The sequence below is a fragment of the Benincasa hispida genome, chromosome 5 (genome assembly GCF_009727055.1).
Source record: "Benincasa hispida cultivar B227 chromosome 5, ASM972705v1, whole genome shotgun sequence".
NCBI lineage: Eukaryota > Viridiplantae > Streptophyta > Magnoliopsida > Cucurbitales > Cucurbitaceae > Benincasa > Benincasa hispida.
The window spans coordinates 11225974-11236430 of record NC_052353.1 but is presented as its reverse complement, the minus strand read 5'-3'; positions in this window follow the sequence as shown (position 1 = coordinate 11236430).

Here is a 10457-nt window from a genome sequence, read left to right as displayed (position 1 = left end):
ACTTAATCTCAGTAAGCTTTCTGTAGACTTTCATTGATGAGGTTACCTCATAGGATATGCAGGGGTCTACGAAAAGAAATCTTGAGAGTGTAGTATTTGGATATATAAATCTTTAAAATAAGACTCTTGGTGTCAGGTTAAAACCCACGCTAGAACTATTGGGTGAAAATAGACTATGAGTCAATTTTCTACCTAGTTTTACAGCAGAATATTAATGCATTCATTATTGCATATGAGATGTGTAAAAGTGAATACCATCTTTTATGAAAAGGAGTTCAAAGCGTCTATAAAATTTCAAGAAATTTTTCGATATATTATCATAATCAATGACTTTAAGCAATTACGATATTCTTGTACAGACAAGAAAATGAAACGTGGATATTTATTTGTTCCAAATTGATATTTGCTCATTATGAATGAAGTAAAAACCAATATACAAGTTTTAGCTGTTCAACCAATTTCAAATAGTTGATTTGAAGTGATTTTATATGTTAAAAATCCACATATAGATGTTTAGGACATGTTCTTTAATTTGCTCATGCATCTTACATTGACAAAGTAGTTGTTTAATGTTCGATGCGATTGCTAAACATGGGATGGTAATGTACGAATCTACAATGATGTTAATATATCTAAGGAAAATTTTTCCTAAGACACATCAAATGTTGAGGGATATCAATTTTACATGAGGCTTCATAACATTTAATATACAATTTGTTGGTTTAATCGGGGAATTCGATGGTATGATCATTGAGTGTTGAAGTTGAAACTTATGAATAATGAAACTTCAGTGTACATAGTTTAGGATTTGATCTTTTACGAGTTACACTGTTTCATATTGAATTTAGAGAAATCCATATTTTATCCTAGATGGTGTCTATTGGACTGAGACGTAGTATTTTGCTCGTGAAACAATAATTTTCCTATGTTCAAGATGTCTTGAGATATTTGAAAATTGTTTTAGATATAACTTAATCTATTCACTTTATGCGATAAGGTGATTCAAGGATTAGGTTGGAGAACATATGTAAGCACCTTGTGGAAGGAATAATATGGAATGTGAGTACATCTCGTTGATGAACAAATGGTTCTTATTGACCTAATTGTTTGTATTATATAAAAGGATTCTCATTGATAAATAGGGATTTTGGAAGAGGAATTGTCCCAAATACTTGGCAGAGAAGAAGAAGGCCAAGCAAGGTAAATACGATTTACTTGTATTGAAAACTTTCTTAGCGGAGAATGATGACTCGACCTGGATAATAAATTCAAGTGCCACTGATCACGTTTGTTCTTCATTTTAGGGAATTGATTCCTGGCGGTAGCTGACGATTGGTGAGATGATGATGCGTGTTGGAACTGGAGACATCGTCTCGGTCAAGGCAATGGGAAGACTTTGGCTTACTTTACAGAAATCTTATATTTTATTAGAAAATGTATTTGTAGTTTCTGATTTGAAAAAGGAACTTAATTTCTATGAAGTGTTTACTTGGACAACAATATATACTGTACATGTTTCTATAAATAAAGTGTTTATTTGCAAAAATGGTATTGAGATTTATTCTGCTAAGCTGGAAGATAATCTATATGTGCTACGGCCGTCAGCAACAAAGACCCTTCTAAATACTAAAATGTTTAAAAATGCAGTAACTCAAAATAAAAGACAAAAAAAATGCCCATATTTGGTACCTAAGGTTAGGACACACAAATCTCAATAAGATTAAGAAATTGGTTAAGAACGGACTTTTAATTGACTTAGAAGAAAACTCTTTACTTGTATGTGGGTTATGCTTTGAGGGAAAAATGACTAAGAGATCATTTACTAGAAAAGGTTACAGAGTCAAAGAGCCTTTAGAACTTGTACATTCAGACCTCTGTAGTCCTATAAATGTTAGGGCAAGAGAAGGGTTTGAATATTTCAACATAATATTTCATCACCTTCACTGATGATTATTCAAGGTATGGATATGTTTATTTAATGCAACATAAGTCTGAAGTCCTTGAAAAGTTCAAGGAGTACAAGGTTGAAGTTGAACATGCATTATGTAAAATGATAAAAGCATTTCGATCTGATCGAGATGGAGAGTATATGGATTTGAAACTCCAAGATTATTTGATAGAACATGGAATTGTATCCCAACTCTAAACATGTCACATCCCACCCCAGATTAACCTCTGATCCTGGATAGAATGGTGACTGCAGTAGTTACCAACCCTTTTGCTGGCACTTACCGCCTAACTATCTTGTTAACCGTTACTCAACCCTGAATACATACATATCATCAATATACCAACATATTAACTTGGAACTTAACACATTTACATTACAGGGTTTCGCAACATTGTTCATACATGAATATTACAACTTAGTGAGCCCCATCTAGTATACTAGTCACTAGAAGACATATGTGTACTAACTAACATAGGTCTATAATTACGCTTCCTTCAATCTGTTTATTTGAGTGGCAGAGCAGTAGCAGAATAGTCTTTGGGGAACTGACCGCTACCTGAAAGAAAACATTTGAAAATGTGAGTTAGAAGCCCAGTGAGTGACTTAATAAAAATATAAATCTCATGCTCAAAACCGGAAGCTTGAAACCATAATACTGAAACTAAAGTATACCAAGCAAACGTGTACATAAAACCTTCAAACCACAATTAAACATCATTATTCCTTAGTTGAGAACGAGCATACATCGCTCTAGCTCCCAACGTCTGTTACTGGCCAAGAGACCCATACTTCGGCCTCTCATTCAGAACTACCTACAACACATGGAGTTTTCTATGTACCGTCAACACCTTAGGTACATTTATTCAAATACCTTCCTTACCTTTAGTATCCGGCTCACTTAAGCTATCAAGTTCTCGAACATAGCATAGAAAACTCTTTAGGATACCTTTCCTACCTTCAGTATCCCTTTTCATTATGTTTAGGAATACCAACGCATGTACTTTGACAATCTTAGGTATTTAAAACATAGTACATCAAGCTTCATTCAACCTTAGCTTTAACCCTAACGCATGCTTCATACTTTGTAAAATAAGTTGACTTAAATCATGTTGAACTAGCTTGTAAAAACTATTAGCATGTGTTAGATATGGAAAACATACTTAGAAAACTCATACATTAGTAATATCATGCGTTGATAAACATTCATAAGCATTAGCAATTCCAAACTATCTTTCTAGCCTAGGAGAAGATATGACTGCCCTTATCCTTAATTGAGGGTGAACTATTAGATTTAACTCTCAATGTCAACCTTGGTCAGGGATAACCCTTTTACTCAATCCCTCGATGTCGTATTACCTACGTGCACGTGGTTATAACTGAGTACCGTCATACCTTAGGTACTTGACTAGGATACCTTCTCATTGTCCTTCAGTATCCTTAGGATACCTTCTCATTGTCCTTCAGTATCCTTAGGATACCTTCTCATTGTCCTTCAGTATCCGTCATATAACTAGTCAAAAACATTTAGTTGAAAGGATACCTTCTTATTATCCTTCAGTATCCATCATATAACTAGTCATAAAAATTTAGTTGAAAGGATACCTTCTCATTGTCCATCAGTATCCGTCATAAACATTTAGTTGAACACTAAGGCTTAGTGCTCAAATCATCATACTAGTTCATCCATCATACTGGTTCATCATAAAAATGGAGTTACTTAAACATACTGATAGTATTTGGACAATATAACATATTTAAATCATGTCAATTCCATGGAAGACATGCTTTACTTAACATGAGAAATAGTTTCACAAATATGTTGCTTGGCAATCCATTTAAACACTTTTCATGGGAAATATCATCAAGAAATCATAGTTTCTAAAACATTAAAATAGTAAGTCATCACATAGTCACTCACAGTTCGTTGGCCTCTTAACGGGTTATATGCCTCTTCTAGCTCTTCTTGGCCTAAAAGGACATAATTCCCGGTTAAACTACTTAGAATTCTTAGCAAAATACCTCAAAAAGTTCATTTACTAAAGGAACTTTCATCAACAAAGACAGCTTTACTAGCGAGATCCTCCTCATGAGCGATATTCTCCTCATGAGCGAGATCAGGAGATCCTCATGAGCGAGACCAGCGAGATCCTCATGAGCTAGATCAAGCTTTTCCTGGCAACCTGTCATCCTAGCGATACTAACCTTACTAGCGAGATTCAGCCCAATTTCTAGCGAGATTCCCTTCTAGAGCGAGATCCTCATCACAAAATTAGTGAGATTTCCTTCATTAGCGAGATCCTCAGCACAAAATTAGTGAGATTTCCTTCATTAGCAAGATTCTCTTTCTCCATATGAGTTGTTTACTTGTTCTTCCCAAGCAGCTGTCTGCTTATGCACAGCTTCTCTGTTACAACTTCAAAAATTCATACCTCAAAATCCAACTCTCTTTTGAAGTAACTTCCTTCTACAAAAATGTTTAGAATTGAGTTAGAAATATTACTTCAAAATTTCAGCTCAAAATTCCTCGTCGCTTAATATGAAGATTAAAAAATTCATCATTGGCCCCAATTCAAGCAGCTGCCTGCTTGTTCAACAATTTCCAGTTCAAACTTCAAAATTATATAACTCGATTTCCAGGCCTCATCTAGCTCAAAATTATATAACCTTCTACAAAAAGTTTAATTCTAAAAGGTTATTTATAACTGAGTTAACAATATTTCCTCAAATGTTTAGCTAAAAACGCTTCGTAATTCGACCTAGAGCTTCAATTCTTCACTGATGGCCTAGATTCACGCAAGAAATGAACCCTTCATATTAATTTTCCCCTCCGGCCTTATTCCGATGAGGTTTCCTTCCAACAGCCCAATGACAGAAAATAGACACATAGATCTTTCAAATGCCACTAAAATTACACAAATAGCCTAAGTAGTTTGTCTAAACCGACCCAATGAATTCGACCTTCTTGATTATATTACCACCCAAAATCCAGCATGAACCCTCTTTGTACCATCTGGCCCATTATTGGTGATGAAGGGCCAGGATTTAGCAAATTTCCTTTTGCTAACTTCACTCACAATATTACTTCAGCACCATACCTCATTAGATGGCATGGTCTCATTCGTATGCTTATTATGTATTCCATAAGCATACCACCATCAAGCATGACCTTCCTTAGCCTAGCCGAGTTTTGTCCTACTTTTACGCTTAGCTACCCAAGAGCCTATTTCTTCTTGCTTACATCTTCTTCCCTTCATAAGACATGGCTTCATTTAGCTCATTAGAAGACATCATATTACTTACTCTTACTTGAAGTAATTAGGGTTCGGATTGGTTTAACCCAATCACAACCCCTCCTCCCCCCTCCCCTTTCCCCCCACTACAACACATTAAACTTCGTAAAAATACATAAGAACTCTGAGTTCAAGGACAAGACGGGTGTAATGAAACTCTACCCACCCCCCAGAACAAACATGGAACCTCCCGAACATCAAAAACACACAAAACGCCTAAAGAATGACCAACACACATAAAACTCAAATTTGTCCGCAAAATGGTTTAACTCAATCTCAACCCCCTCCCCCACCTCAACACATTAAACTTCGTAAACATTCATAAATACACAAGATTGCCAAGTTCAAGGACAAGGCAGGTGTAATGAAACTCTACTCACCCCCCACGACAAACATGGAACCTCTCGAACATAAAAAACACACAAAACGAGTAAACAATGACCAACACATATAAAATTCAAATTTGTTCCAAAATGGTTTAACTCAATCTCAAAACATTTTTTTCTGAACGTCTTCAAGTTCCTTAATCCTCGACTGAGACTGTTGGAAATTGGCTCTCAATTCCTCCATTCCCGCCTCTGTTCCTTGAGTAGATGACGAGCTTGATGAGATGCTACTTCTTCTTGACTTAGGCTTAGGGCCCCAACCTAGACCTTTTGAATATCCGGGTCGTTTACCCAAAACCGTCTCACAGATTTCATCCCTGTTAGTGGTTGAGAACCATCTAGAGTGAGGCTGGATTGTAATTCCAACATTTGATGCTAGACATATTAATTAAATGTGTAAGAACGAGCGACTAAAGTTAAAAATGAAAAAAAAAAAAACACGATAGTAAAGCAAAAAATGTTACATGTGCATTTTCAGCTACGTCGTTCACAAACTTGCCACCTTTAGAGTGTGTTTCCCTAAATAGGTCAACACGTCCTATTTCTCAACCCTCCTTTGCCTGCAACTCTGCCTGAATTTATAGGAATGACTTCGATCCACCTACGTGGTCGAACGGTAATTTCTCTCTATTCCTCCTGTTCATCACAGACATTTCCTACATTTGAAGAAAAAAAAATATGTCAATAGTGTGATGTATTAGTAAATGCAGCAAATGATACACGCCCTAAATATTCTACCTGAAACGCTTCACTCTCGAAGCGGTCACACAAAAAGTACCAATCTTCTGGCCTATTTTTAAGCCAACTAGGAAAATTGACACGTGCTTGCTGAGGATCTCCACATTTTTTGTAATGTCTGTGCAAATCTGCTCTAAATTCTTTGAAGGAGTTTTGCATTTGATGTTCTATAAAACGGTTAAGTCGTTGGCTGGATAGATCAAGTTCGAAATGAGGCTACAAAAGAGGGAGGGAAGAATTAGCATAGATGATGTTCATGACTGTAAAAGAATAAACTTATAATTACTTACCAATAATTGACTCTTAGCCAATTCTATGAACTCGTTTGGAACTTCAGCAAAATTACGACAACGTACTGGAAATGCAGATCTCACGGTGATGCTCATCACATTACTAAATCGTACCGAATATTGAGATATCGGTTTCGTCTCCCCCTCATTTATCACGATTGTAATTCTCCCATGTTTTTGGACATATTTTTCCAACTCAATGTTCCGCGAATGCTCTCGTTTCTTCCAATTGGATGCTGAGCTACTATCTGAAGAATGAAAAATTTAAAACAGTTTATGATGTATTTCAGTTATCAGAATATATTTCAAAATATACTAACCTGAAGTATCACCCACAGAAGATACCGTGTTGCCTAGATATATCTCTTGGAATTCTTCATCAGCCTCCTGTTGCCTATTAGGGGTTGACATTGTATCTATACAAATACAAAAAAGAAAAAAAAACAATATTAAATTAACAATAAATACGTGTAAGCTAGAGAAAAAGAGAATTGAGTAGATACATCATTATTCATCATCGTAATCTAATTCAAATTATTCATCGGCACTTGAACTGTTATTGGGAGATAATTGTTCTTTGTCATCATTGTTTATAAAGTCATGATCGCCATGTACAATAATTGGTGTTTCCACAACTGTAGAATCAACGTCAACTCTGCATAAAGTAACCTCCTCAATGGTTTCATCCACTTGGATGCCACCAACAATTTCTAGTAAATCTAGTTGTGCGTTTTCAACATCATCCACTTTTGGTACATCCCATATTCGTTTATTTTGGACTACTTGAACAACTTTCCAATTGCTACCATATTTGATGTCATCAATGTAAAAGACTTGTTATGCTTGGATAGAAAAGATGAAAGACTCATCGACATACCAAAATTGTGAGGTATTGATCAATTTGTATCCTAAATCTACATGTGTCCTATTACTTTTGTTGTTATCTGTGTCAAACCATCTACTCTTCAACAAGAAAATGCGTCTTCTGTTTGCATATTGGAAATCTAATACTTCGTCTACAACACCATAGAAATTGTTATTCACACTTGCGTTCTCACTGATCTCCCTGGCCACTAGGACTCCATTATTTTGTGTAGCTCGACGATTATCACGCTTTACAGTGTGAAACCGTACCCCATTAACAATGCATCCATTTTAAGAGTGCACCTCAGACGAAGGTCCCATTGCAAGTGAAAAGAAATCATCGAAGATAACTTCTCTCTCACGCCGTTGTAGAACCTGATAATTAATTACACATTAAAAATGACTATGAAAAATGAGTCATCCCTCAACTATTGCCTACAAAATGACTATGTATACCTGAGATTTGAACCAATCGGGAAATTTGCGTTGATGTTTTATATATAAGTCAGAGGCGCTTTGAGCTTCACGACGAATTAACCTCAAATGTTGCCTACAAAATTGATCATTTAAATGTTATATCAAAGAAGATACCCTATAATTTATAAAAGGAAAAAAGTTCGAAATGTACTTGCGATAGTCTGTTATTTCTTTACAATTGTTGAGAATGTACCAATGTGCAATACGCTTTTCCTCCACTGATAGTGTCCGTAAAGTTGACGCCCCTAATGGTCGTACCATCTGCCTAAATAGATCAAATTCACCAAATATCTCGTGATCGGGAATGTTATCATCATTTTGTTCATCTCTATTGAATCTCGTTTCAATCCCACTTAGATATCGCGAGCAGAAGTTCCATGATTCATTCATTGTATATGCTTCCGCTATAGACCCTTCGGGACGTGCTTTGTTCCGTACAAATTGTTTTAATATTTGTAAACTTCTTTCAATAGGATACATCCAACTGTAACTAACTAGACCCACCACTTTGGTTTCATATGGTAGACGAACTGCAAGGTGTACCATTACATTGAAAAAGGCAGGTGGGAATATTCTCTCCAATTTACAAATCATGACTATGATGTCTACTTGTAGTCTATTCAAATCACTTACACATATTGTCTTTGCACATAAGTCGTGAAAGAATGTACACAACTCAACAATAGCAGTGGATATGTTCTTCGGTAGGTATGCTCGAATACCAATAGGGAGTAGTCTGTGAAGCAACACATGACAGTCGTGTGTTTTCAGCCCCGATATTTTTCCATCTTTATCATTCACACATCGTGATATGTTAGACAGAAATACCATCAGGGAATTTCCAAACAACCACCTTGGAATTTTTTTCCAAAATATAAACAACCAAAACGAAATAAGTCACCATTTGTTAATGTGTATGTTGCATGTGTTTTACAAATCTGTTACGACCTGTATCCAAAGTGTAGGCTTGTCTTATCTCAATCTTGTAAGTTAATCGAGCATGTCATTGTATCCTTTGTCTTTCCTTCAATATTTAACAATGTGCCACAAAATGTCGTAATGTTTTTTTTTCAATATGCATTACATCGCGAGAGTTTATGTCGTAACAATAATCTGGAACCAATATGGAAGTTGGAAAAAAAAATACTTTTTAGTCCAGTTTAGAATTCGCTTTCTTTTTTTATCTTGCTTCATGGAATGTTGCTAAGCACAGAAAATTTTAAAAACGTATTATTATTTTGTTGTAATATCTCTTCTTCCATTATGATACTGACTGTGGGAGGGTTCTACGCAAGTTTCATCATATTGTCCTAACTTCGACGCCAACTATGATTCTCTGGATAGTAACGATCGATGTCCAGTATAATGATATTTTTCCTCCATCCCCGAAGGATGAGTTATCTTTGCATATTAGACATCCTTGATAACTTTTGTACTCCACCCAGATAGTCACCGTACGCAGGGAAGTCATTAATGTCCATAATAAGTAGCACCATTGTTGAAAAAAACTCCACCCAGTAACAGAATCATCAGTTCGCAACACACCAAAATTGTCCACAATTCTTTCAAACTCTTCATCAACAGTTGCAAGTAAACATACAATGTTCCTTTCCAGGAATTGGAACGCAGGTATGGCAAAGACATGAAAAAGTTTTGTTTCCTTCATGGCCATTTCCAAGGGGGCAAATTATAAGGAATTATCACCACACGGCCATACTATAAAATTGGCTCATATTTCCAAACGCAATTCAAGCCATATAAAAGCTAATCCCAAATGAACATTCGAGGATCTTAAAGCGAAATGAGGGAAATTCCACGATCAAGAATGTTCCACCCCTCTGCCATCGCCTGGATGTCGCAATACATCCTCTGTTTCAACCTCGCTTATCTTTTATATGCCATCTCATGTCAGAAGCCGCCTTCTTTTCGATGCAAAACAAATCGTTTTTAATCTCGCTATCAATGGAAAATGAGCAATACCTTTATGTCGCGTATTTTTTTACCCTTGCCATCACTTACTTGTTACGAGACTCACGCACAAACCAGGGGCTTGCTTGCAAATCTGCAAACTCAATGACGAAGACACAAATCACTTATTTGCAGCATGAATAGACTCATAAACCTAGCGCCTAAATCACTGCAATTTTCGCTGGCTCATAAAAGGAAATAGGTATAGAAGGTGCCAGCTGGAAACGCTGCTTTCAATTCCCAGTAACATGTCAAATGATTTGTTACTCCAGCGTTAAGAACTTGATATGCATTAACTTCACTAAAAAGTTCAAGGACGAAATTGCGAATAACCAAGGTATAATTCATTACGTGCCTCGTCATTAAATCCTCAAATAAGTCGTGGTATCTCTTTCTTGACCATTAAAGACATTTCATTCTCAATCCTTCCTCATTTGCTTTTCATTTTCAATTGGATATTGTAAATCATTTATAAGATTCAAACATTTATTCA